The following is a 9,971-nucleotide window of genomic DNA, read 5'->3' on the forward strand; positions in this document are numbered from 1 at the left end:
GTCTACTTACGACCTACCACACTGGTTACTGCTGAGAAAAAAGCACCAAGAGCGTGTCAGAATGTGTTGAAAACACTGTACTGTAATAAGAATGCATACTGGATGAAGAAGACTGCACAGCTTCTGCTGTCTTTATAAGCTGCTGAGTCTTGATATTTCTTGATTTTTGTTACTTGATTTGTTACTTTTTTGAAAATTTTTCCCCCACTTTTTGAAAAATACCAAAGGGTTTACACATGTAAATTAAACGAATGAAAATTGATCAAGACTGCTATTTTCCTGGCTGCAGAGTAGTGGGGTCATATGATCCTCTGCAGAAGTAAAGTAAGAAATAGCATTTGCATGGTAGTGGAGGAACTAAAGCTCTTCATTCAGAAACTGAAAAAGCAATAGCTAGCAGTGGAGAGCATGACAGTGCCTCAGGAAGCTAAGCCCCGCCAACAGGCTAATGATAATCATCTGTCTCAAAATAAATAAATATGCTGGAAATGAACAAAAAGACAGATGTTTTTTTAGAGTCAAAAGTATGGCTGAAATCTTTCCAAACTCAAAGGGACTTTGCTCTTAATGTCTGATTCCTGTGTACCCAGAACTATGCCAGAGGCCTCCCACTCCAGCAGCCTGTTCCAAGACCCTACAGGAAGACATCAAATACTGAATTTCTGGTTCTTCTGGAGTATTTGGAAATAATAAATTTGGAAAGAAAATCTATTGAAAATATTGCAAAGTTTTTATACAGAAAGATCTCTTCTTTCTATTTATTTATTTGGAAACATGTATGAAGTAACCCTCTAACACTCTTCATGTGTAGTCTGCCTTTACACTGCTAGATGAAATATGAGTCCCAACACCAAGCAAGCTAAGAGCATGATGTGTTCTAGATATCCACATTGCTTGAGATAGATGTTTCTTATCAGAAATACAGGTTACAAAGTCTGTGTGAAACATTAAGTCATGGAACAGTATAGCAAGCTGGCTGTCATCTGATATTGCTGCAAGGTATTATGGGATGTACAGTGGCAGACTTGGGCTGAGCAGGCATAGCTATGTCCATGTTTAGCTTACCCACACTACTAATAGGCCTGTGTGACAGGGTAGAAGGCACACAAGCGGTCTCTTTCCAACTCTAACAAATTCACCCAGAGCCCACCTGTGAATATAGACTAGTGTTCAGAGAGTCTGGATACACAGTTTAATTATAAACACACACTTAACTTTAAAACACTATATAAGAGCTATCAAAGTGTAGACCGAACATGTGGATAAATGTTTATACCTAATAGATGCTATCTGAGGAGAAGTCAGTATAATTCCCACAAACCAACCCTATTCAAAAAGCCCATGAAAACAAATTTCATGCCTTCAAAGTCAATAAGACTAGGCTTTCGCAGAACAAATCTCTGAGTTGAGAGTTCTCTGAATCTATAACATTCGTGTTAGCAAAAATGTGCCAAATGTCACATAAAGACAGACATCCTGTAAACAGTCAGGCTCCGGAATGTCTAGCATGTAGACAGACTCAAGCACTACCTGAAATAATGCTCAGAAATGAACAAAAAGAATAAATGCCAGGCATTCTTTATGGTTTGCATGATCAGGCAAACAGGCGCACATCTTATGCTATCATTACTAAACCACATAGCTTAAAAATTTTTTAGTAGCTTAGAAGAAGAATACATGAAAAATTACAGTCTCAATATTAAGAGGCCATGACTGTGCATAATGTCTGTTTGTATTTGTAGTGTTGTTGCCCAAACTGAGTGCATGGTAGTTGCTTTCATTTAGTATTCTGTATCTTATTCTTTGCATATTCTGGGCACTGAATAGTTATGCATTATATTATTTGCTAATCACAGATGTTCCTTCTGTGTTAAACTTAAAACTGCTTGTGTATGTGATGCAAGCCAGATTTTAATCATGTTCCCAAACGTGAAAATCTTGTTCATCACAATATTGTTTTAGTTGTACCATCTCATACCAAATTTGCATATGCTACAAAAAGGAATTAAATGGCCTCCTAAACCAGAGACTTAGGACTTCTGACCAGCACAAAACCCAAAAGTGTTGAAATTTCTTGAGAAATACTCTGTTCACGTTATTTCCATTGCAAGTATAAGCAAATAAGACAGTCAGAAATTCTTTGAGGACGATAATCATTTTTCATGAAGTCACCATCACAATGTCAAAATCTTGGTAGGTTCGAAGAGTTCAAAGATATAGTTAAATGCTTATTTTGCATTTAAAATCAAAAATAAATTTTAATTTTTTGAGCTTTCCCTGCCTCTGAGCCCAAACTAATTATCTTTAAGTAGTTCAACACAATAATGATTACTGATCATATTCCATGAAGTACTCCTTCGTTGTGGTAGTGTATAGTAGGAAACTACGAGACATAAGAGTATTTAGTATTCTTTCCCTACTACCAGACTCACTAACAAGGAACATGTGTTTATATTTGTTCTCATATTTCAAGGTATTTTGGAGAAAGCAAACCAAAGTAATTATACTAACAACAATTTTTTTTTCATCTGAGAAACACTATAAGAGGAAGGTGGAGGTCTAGGTGATACTGTCTTTCATTCTCAGATAAGGAAACTGGATCACAGAGAGTTAAGTGCCTTGGCCAAAGCTACCTGCAAACTTTATCTGTCAGTTCTGCTTACAGCTATGGTGCATTTGTTTATATTGATAAACATATATATCTTTATATTTTCTGTAAGGAGAGGGCATATCTTTTGCATGTCTGCTCTGCTCAAATGTAGTTGTGAGACCCATGATCTTTTCTCACAGTTTTGTAAAATGGATGTCCCATGAAATAATACTAGTATTTGATTGGCTGTAGAGACTCATCAAAGGAAGTGGCCTAAAGTAATGGGCATAATAAGCAAAAGTTCTGGGTCAGCAGAGAAAAGCCTTTGGCAAATGGATTGAAATCAACAAATATAGGGTGATGTAGAGGTTAGACAAAGTTTCTCTCAAATATATTCTATTTGTGTGAAAGATAGTGACTAAAGGTTATATGACTTCAAAAGCTACTCTATTAAAATGGAAAAGTGTATTCTTTTATTGTCACAGCTGAACATATCCCAGCTTTAGCTCCTGTTCAATGTTCTAGTAATGCAGATTTCACTGCAGTTTCTGGTAAATGTTAGAAAATTAATTTCACATTTTTATATACCCGCCTCCAGGGTGTTTAGAGGTTATGTACTCAATAGCATACTGTCATAGCTTCCACATCTCACTCTGTGTTTCTGGACACCTTTAATCATGGAAATGTTTAACCAGAAAAAAAAAAAAGACCTGGAAGATCACCTGAGTGTGCAGATTCTTATTGTTACACTAACAACTGTTTCCAAGGTAAACAAACTTCCATCTCTCCATTCTAGTGTCCTAAAGATAACTGTTGTAGTCATGACAATATTCACTCACAAACATGTGTGAATAGATTTTTAAAACCCCAACTTTCACTTTACTGTGCTTTATCAACTTTGATGGGAATTTGGGTTCTCAAGGAATGCAGAATTAGACGTGGAAGGTAGATAGAAAGCCGTTCCTTCCTTTTGATTTCACTGTTATTTTTCTGTATTGGGTTTTCTTTTCTATGACACAAAATTAAATATTTTGGTATTTATTTCTGTCTTGTTATCAGTAGGCATTAAACTCTAAAATGTGTCTGTAACGCAGGTTGGTTGTACAATCTTTTATGTTCAAGATATTATATTTAAAATATAGGACATATGAACAGTAACATTCAGAAAGACAGTATTTTGTCATGTATATAGCAGTATGTATATGTATTGCTATATACATATGCATGTCATGTGCATACATACATATGTGTAAATATATATGTACATGCATAGTTAGCACCACACAGGAAAAAAAAAAGCTCAATTTCAAATTATATCTCTTCTTTCTACAGAAAGAGTACTACTCAGTGCTAAGGAATGTAACAGTGTCCTATTCATAGCAATTTCTGACACAGCATGTAGTATAACCATACAGAGACATAACAAGAAAAAAGAACTGGAAAATATTTGTATACTCATTAAGTGCCAATAAAGCTGATAAATAGCACAACTGCCCCAGATGTTATGCAACATGGAGTAGTAAGATCTTCTGTTTCTAGAGGATGTGGTCTGAAAGAATAGCAAGTAGTTTGCAAGAGTTAGAGCAGAATTTTTTTTTAAGGGATAGCATTACTCAGCAAGTTACATACATAAGAGTCAATTGTTTTTCATTTCTTTGGGGATTTTAGATGTTCAGTTTTAACTGGCTACAGAGAGTATATCATTCATGTTTCTTTTTTAAACTGTGGAAAGGACACATTTTGGAGAAAAAAGCAAAATAATAACAACAACAATAGTGATACCATGAACTATTTCACTTCTAAAGTTTAAAATAGTTTAGAAATGTGGTTTGCCCCATGGCAGAGCAGATATTAAAGGTAACCCTTCTGCTAAGGAGCTGGAGAAGGGGAAAAGGAGAATGGCAAACTGTTCAATCAACTTTGCCACAAAGAAAAATAGAGCATCAGGCTACAGTCTCTTGCCTTGTACAGTGGCACACTCAAGACAGTTTTTGGCCCCTCAGAAATGTTGTTGCCACTTGACACAAATCACTTAAGACAGCAACCCATTTTTTTTGCCAAGTGTTTCCAGGAAGGATCATGGGACAGAGCATGTTGCCACTTGCTCTATGTGATTTCTTTCTTTCTCCTTCCTCTTTATTGTTGTCTGGGCATTTCAACATTTCACAGCCTCTCAGCTGTGCTGCTCCTTATTTTCACCACACCCTGGTCTCCACAGCTGGGCCTGTCCTGGCCCAGCTCGTTAGCATCGGCTGGGCCTAGCAGCCCTCCGCTGAGACCCTGAGCCTCAGCATGTGCCCATGCCTCAGAAGTGCTGCCGGGGACTGTCTTCTCTGTAGCTGTGCCAGGGACTTGCTATATTTCTGGCCCATCCTGGTGGCCCTCCTCAGCCCCAAGCCCCACGTCTCTGTGCCTGCCCTACATCTGAAGTGGTGCCATGAGCTGCACCTCCTCATTATGCTCAAGGTTCATTCTCATGGTCCTCCCTTGCCTCAGGTCTCGCTCCCTCATGCCTGCCTTGCCCCTGGAACCCTGCCCTGCTATCTGCCTTCTCGCCACACCTGGTTCCCATCACCCTCCCAGCCCCTAAGCTTTACTCCACCATGTCTGCTCTGCCTCCAAAAGAGCACTGAGGCCACAGCTCCTCAGTGCTGCCCTGCCTGTCCTACCACCTTTCTCAGCTCAGGGCCCTGAAGCTCTGTGCTGAACCCCCACTGACACCACACCTCATCCCAGTACTCCAGACCCATGTCTCCTGTCTTCTCCTTGTCCACAGACTTTGAGCTCAGTTCCACGTCTTGACTGCTTGGTGGCATATATAAAATTGAACCCAGACACTGCCCACACCTCACTAATTTCTGGTTTATTATCTTCAGATGAGCACTGGCTTTATGCTTTACTAGGTGAAGTAATCTAAATGTTGGTCTGCCAGATAGGTGTGAAATGAACTACAGGACAAGGTTTCAAGTGTCATGACTCTCAAATGGTTCCCAGCACGGCAAGTCTCTGCACTGACTGTTCTGGCTGACTCTTTAGCTTCTGTAACTGACTTCTGGAATATCATGTGCTACAGCAGTACCAGGGCATGCTGCCACTGACCTGGGAGAAGAAATGCTTCCACAGGGCTGAGGATCTAGTGAATAAGCCCTTTATAGCCTTAAGGAAGGGCTGCAGTCTGTTCAGATGGTCAGGAACTATGAATACCTTCATTTTCCTGCTTAAGGTGCATTGGCATCTTTGACTGCGGCCAAATCTGGCACAGGGTTACACTACCGGGGTCACAGTTACATCCCACAGCCAAGAGGAAAGGTAACTGACAGCGGCAAAAGTGTGGGAGCAGGAAAAAGACAACAGGAACATTGAGAGATGTGCAGAAGTGGAGCCTATTATGGATAGATTGTCATAAATGCATGGTTACTCATCCCTTTGCCGCATCGCAGTACCTGCAATCCCAGACTATGCACAGCCAACTCCTTCAGGAAGCGTTCAGTGCGCTCCCCCCGAAATGCTCAGCCTGTGCCTTGCCACTACAGGAGATGCCAAGGTGGAGTCAGTGGTGGGCTGCAGGAAGCACTCTGTTGGCTTCAGTAAGGCTCTAGTTGGACCAGGTCTAGTTGGACCTGTTGTCCTTCTCCCTCTACCACCACGACTTCTTTGTACCCCAGTTTGGTACAGCCTGTACAGGCAGGAGTTCCCTTAATTTAAATACATTCTTTTTAAGATAAACTTCTTCCAACAGTGTTGAGAAAGAAGAGCAAGGCCATGAGCTGTCACAGCTGTTAGATTTCTCAAAGAGGGCTGCAAAAAGTAATGGAGAAAAAGAGTCAGGAAAGAGCAGTGGAAAAGAGACCTGAGGGTATGAAGAAGGACTTTTGCTTTCCTGACACACTACTAACAGCTAAAACCAAGTGAGAATTACAAAAGCACATGATTAAGTATTTTCTATACTCTACTCTTTATGGCCTGACCTTCTTAGCCCTAGACTGAGTCCGCTGATAACTGTGGTTATCATTATTCCTAAACTACAAGTACTCTTAAACTACAAGAGATTTGGCTCTCTGAATTTCTTCTTGTCATTATGGCATTAAGTGAATTTTACATATTTCTACCTTATTTTCTTTTTTTTTTTCTGTCTGCTTAAGTAAATGAAAGTGTGAAGTCCTTCCTAGTTCCAGATTTGACATCATAACCAAAAGAGTTCTCAAATACTATCTAAGGACATACATTTTTTGACCATCAGAAGAAAACAAAAACATCTTTATTTCTAGCAATAGGGTCCCTGACCTTGACATATACCAGAAAAAGAAACACGCTGTCTTCTCATCTTGTTGTGACATGTCCCTGTGTTACTGTAAATCCTCTTGAGGATTGTCAAATCAATTATTAGGCTCTGAAATGCAGTTCCAGTGGTATCTGGATCCTTCCTAATAAATACCTATGGTTAGAGTCTTAAATCTCAAATGCAAATCCACAGTTCCTTCAAACTCTGAGACTTATTTGGCAGGGAGGTGCTTGAGTTAAGTTTCAGACTACACAGACTTTGAAAGAGAGCAAATAATATATTTTTATTTTACAGAAACATGTCTGGAGTGAAGATTTCAATTTTACTTATAGTATTTCATTAGTGCACTGAGAACATTTTCATATTAACAAAAGTATTTAATGAATGTTTAACTTCTTAAAAATACTTTGGCTGCAGTCTTATTAAAACAAAATAGAACCATGTCAACTCACCCAGTAATGCAAAAATCAGAATGGGGAATGCCATCATTAAAACATGTATTATATTTTCATCACAAGTGAAATATCAACATTTTCACAGAGTTCTGAAAAAAATAAGTGCCATAATACCATATTTTGTCATCTTCAGTCAGAAAAAAAATCACATTAAAATACTCATGAATCAAAACATTTAATATCCAATTGCTTACATTTCAAGTCGATTCAGAATCATAGAATCATTTAGGTTGGAAAAGACCTTCAAGATCATCGAGTCCAACCATCATCCGTGCCCACTAAACCATGTTCTGGAGTACCCTGTCTATGCGCTTTTTGAACGCCTCCAGGGATGGTGACTCAACCACTTCCCTAGGCAGCCTATTCCAACGTCTGACAACCCTCTCAGTAAAGAAATTTTTCCTAATATCTAACCTAAATCTCCCTTGCCTCAACTTGAGGCCATTTCCTCTCGTCCTATCTCCAGCCACCTGACAGAAGAGACCAGCACCCACCTTACTACAACCCCCTTTCAGGTAGTTGTAGAGAGTGATAAGGTCTCCCCTCAGCCTCCTCTTCTCCAGACTAAACAGCCCCAGCTCCCTCAGCCGCTCCTCACAGGACTTGTGCTCCAGGCCCCTCACCAGCTTGGTTGCCCTTCTCTGAATGAATGAATGAAACAGTATTCCCTCCAGTGTCTTCAGGGAGACAGAGTTCGAGGAGTTTCATGTCCCCATTCTCTGCAATATCTAGTAAAACTGTATTTCTTAAAAATGCATCACAGAAGTATGTCAAAGGGGATCACCCTTTGCAAGTTTTATCAGTTGCATCCTGCAGATAATAGCACTGGCTCTGATGCCAGGGATGAATTTGGCATTTCATCTTCAGTGTCTGCAGTGAACAAAGTACCATAGGGACTGACTTATAAAAATGTCTTGTTAGTTTGAAAAGACATTTTTGTCCTTGCTGGAGAAATACAACTTTTCAGAAGCCAGCATTACTTACATATGGTTTCTCAAGCCTCACTTCTGAACACACTATGGTGTGTTCAGATAACAATGTCCTGCTAATGGCAAAGCAGATAACAATTGTGATCATTCTTAGTGTATGTCTGATAAGAGGCTGCATCTTATGTTTGTTATTCCATCTTCTCCACTGTACCACCTCCTCCATCTGAGACATCTTCTATGTCTGATTAAGTTAGTCAAGGCAATGACTCAATTTTATTATAACTTTTTCAGGGCTACATACATAACATAATATAAACATTTTGTATTTACCGCTAATCATCATACATCAAGTTGTTTTTATTGGCAGTCATGACTTTTCCAGAGGAGTAAACACTTGTATTAAATTGAACAAGGCTGGACTCTATAGTATAAATGAAGGAGAGTTAATGACATCTCTTGTTTCCAGTTTTATGGTTTTATTTTATTTTGCTTTTAATTTCAAGCCACGAACAGGCAAGACTGTTTAGAGCAGCTGTTTCCTGAAGAATATACTTTAGAGATGATTGTTGAGTAAATATTTTTGTTGTGTTTAAAAGCCTTGAAGATACCGCATAGCTCCTTACTGAATTATTTACAGTCTTTCAGCTCAATTCAGTTTAGACATTTTTACACTGATCCCTAAATCAGTCAATAACTAACTGACAGAGGGAGTAAGAAGATTACTGACAATTCTGGGAATGGAAAAGCATCATAACAGTAAATAGTAGAATGGGAAAGAAAAAGATTACTAGGGTAATTCTAGGAACCAGGAATAATCTGCAGGATAATGACAGAACAATATTTTGGCTGTCAAACAGATACCCTGGGTAAGTGCCAAAAATGTAATCAGATCACTTTGGTCAAAACTGGTCTGGACTCAACTTTAGAGAAAATGCTGGCTTTCTAGTGAAGAAGGAAGGGACCATTTCACCAATTAAAATTTTTTGCTTCTGTGATTTCTGCAACATCATTGATACCAGCCATGGACTCTATTATATGTCTGTCTTCAAGATACAGGGTTTGCTCCTGCCTGTTCATTCTGGCATCATCTTAAAGCCTTAGAGCAGAACAAGTAGCATAGCAAATTCACTTTATACAGTTCATGAAATGTGTGTTCAGTTAGAGTATCCAAGGTTACCAGACTTTGGACCAGACCCTACGTTTTTGAAGCCCTATGGCTAGGGGGAGATGGAGCATGAGGAATAGTTATCTGCTCCCTTTCAGAGAGGCAGAGTCAAGCCCTGGAATATATTCTGGGGTCCCTTTTCTGTCTCAGAAGGACCCCTGCAGCAGGGAAAACATTTGGTTTTGTACTGTGCCCCATCACTGCATGGATGAGCATAGAATTTAGTCTAGATTGGTGTTTGCAGCCTCTTCTGGTAAGGTAGCCCCTTGACTGTGTTGAGGAAAAGCCATTACATAACCCACTATTATTTAGTATTTCGAGGGAAGATAAATAAGAAAAGTACTTATTGTTTGGGTAAGCACAGTGTTCTTGCTTTACAGTATTACAACTTAGCTGTTCTACACATATTAATGAAAAATACAGAGGATATAGACATAATGTGACTTTTGGACCTGTGGGAGCTGTGGACAGCCCACGTTTGCTAGGAAGCGCTGACACAGCTCTGCTAAGTATGTGCACTGCTGTGCATATGTGAGGTGGACAGAGGAAT

The sequence above is a fragment of the Haliaeetus albicilla genome, chromosome 8 (genome assembly GCF_947461875.1).
Source record: "Haliaeetus albicilla chromosome 8, bHalAlb1.1, whole genome shotgun sequence".
NCBI classification, from domain to species: domain Eukaryota; kingdom Metazoa; phylum Chordata; class Aves; order Accipitriformes; family Accipitridae; genus Haliaeetus; species Haliaeetus albicilla.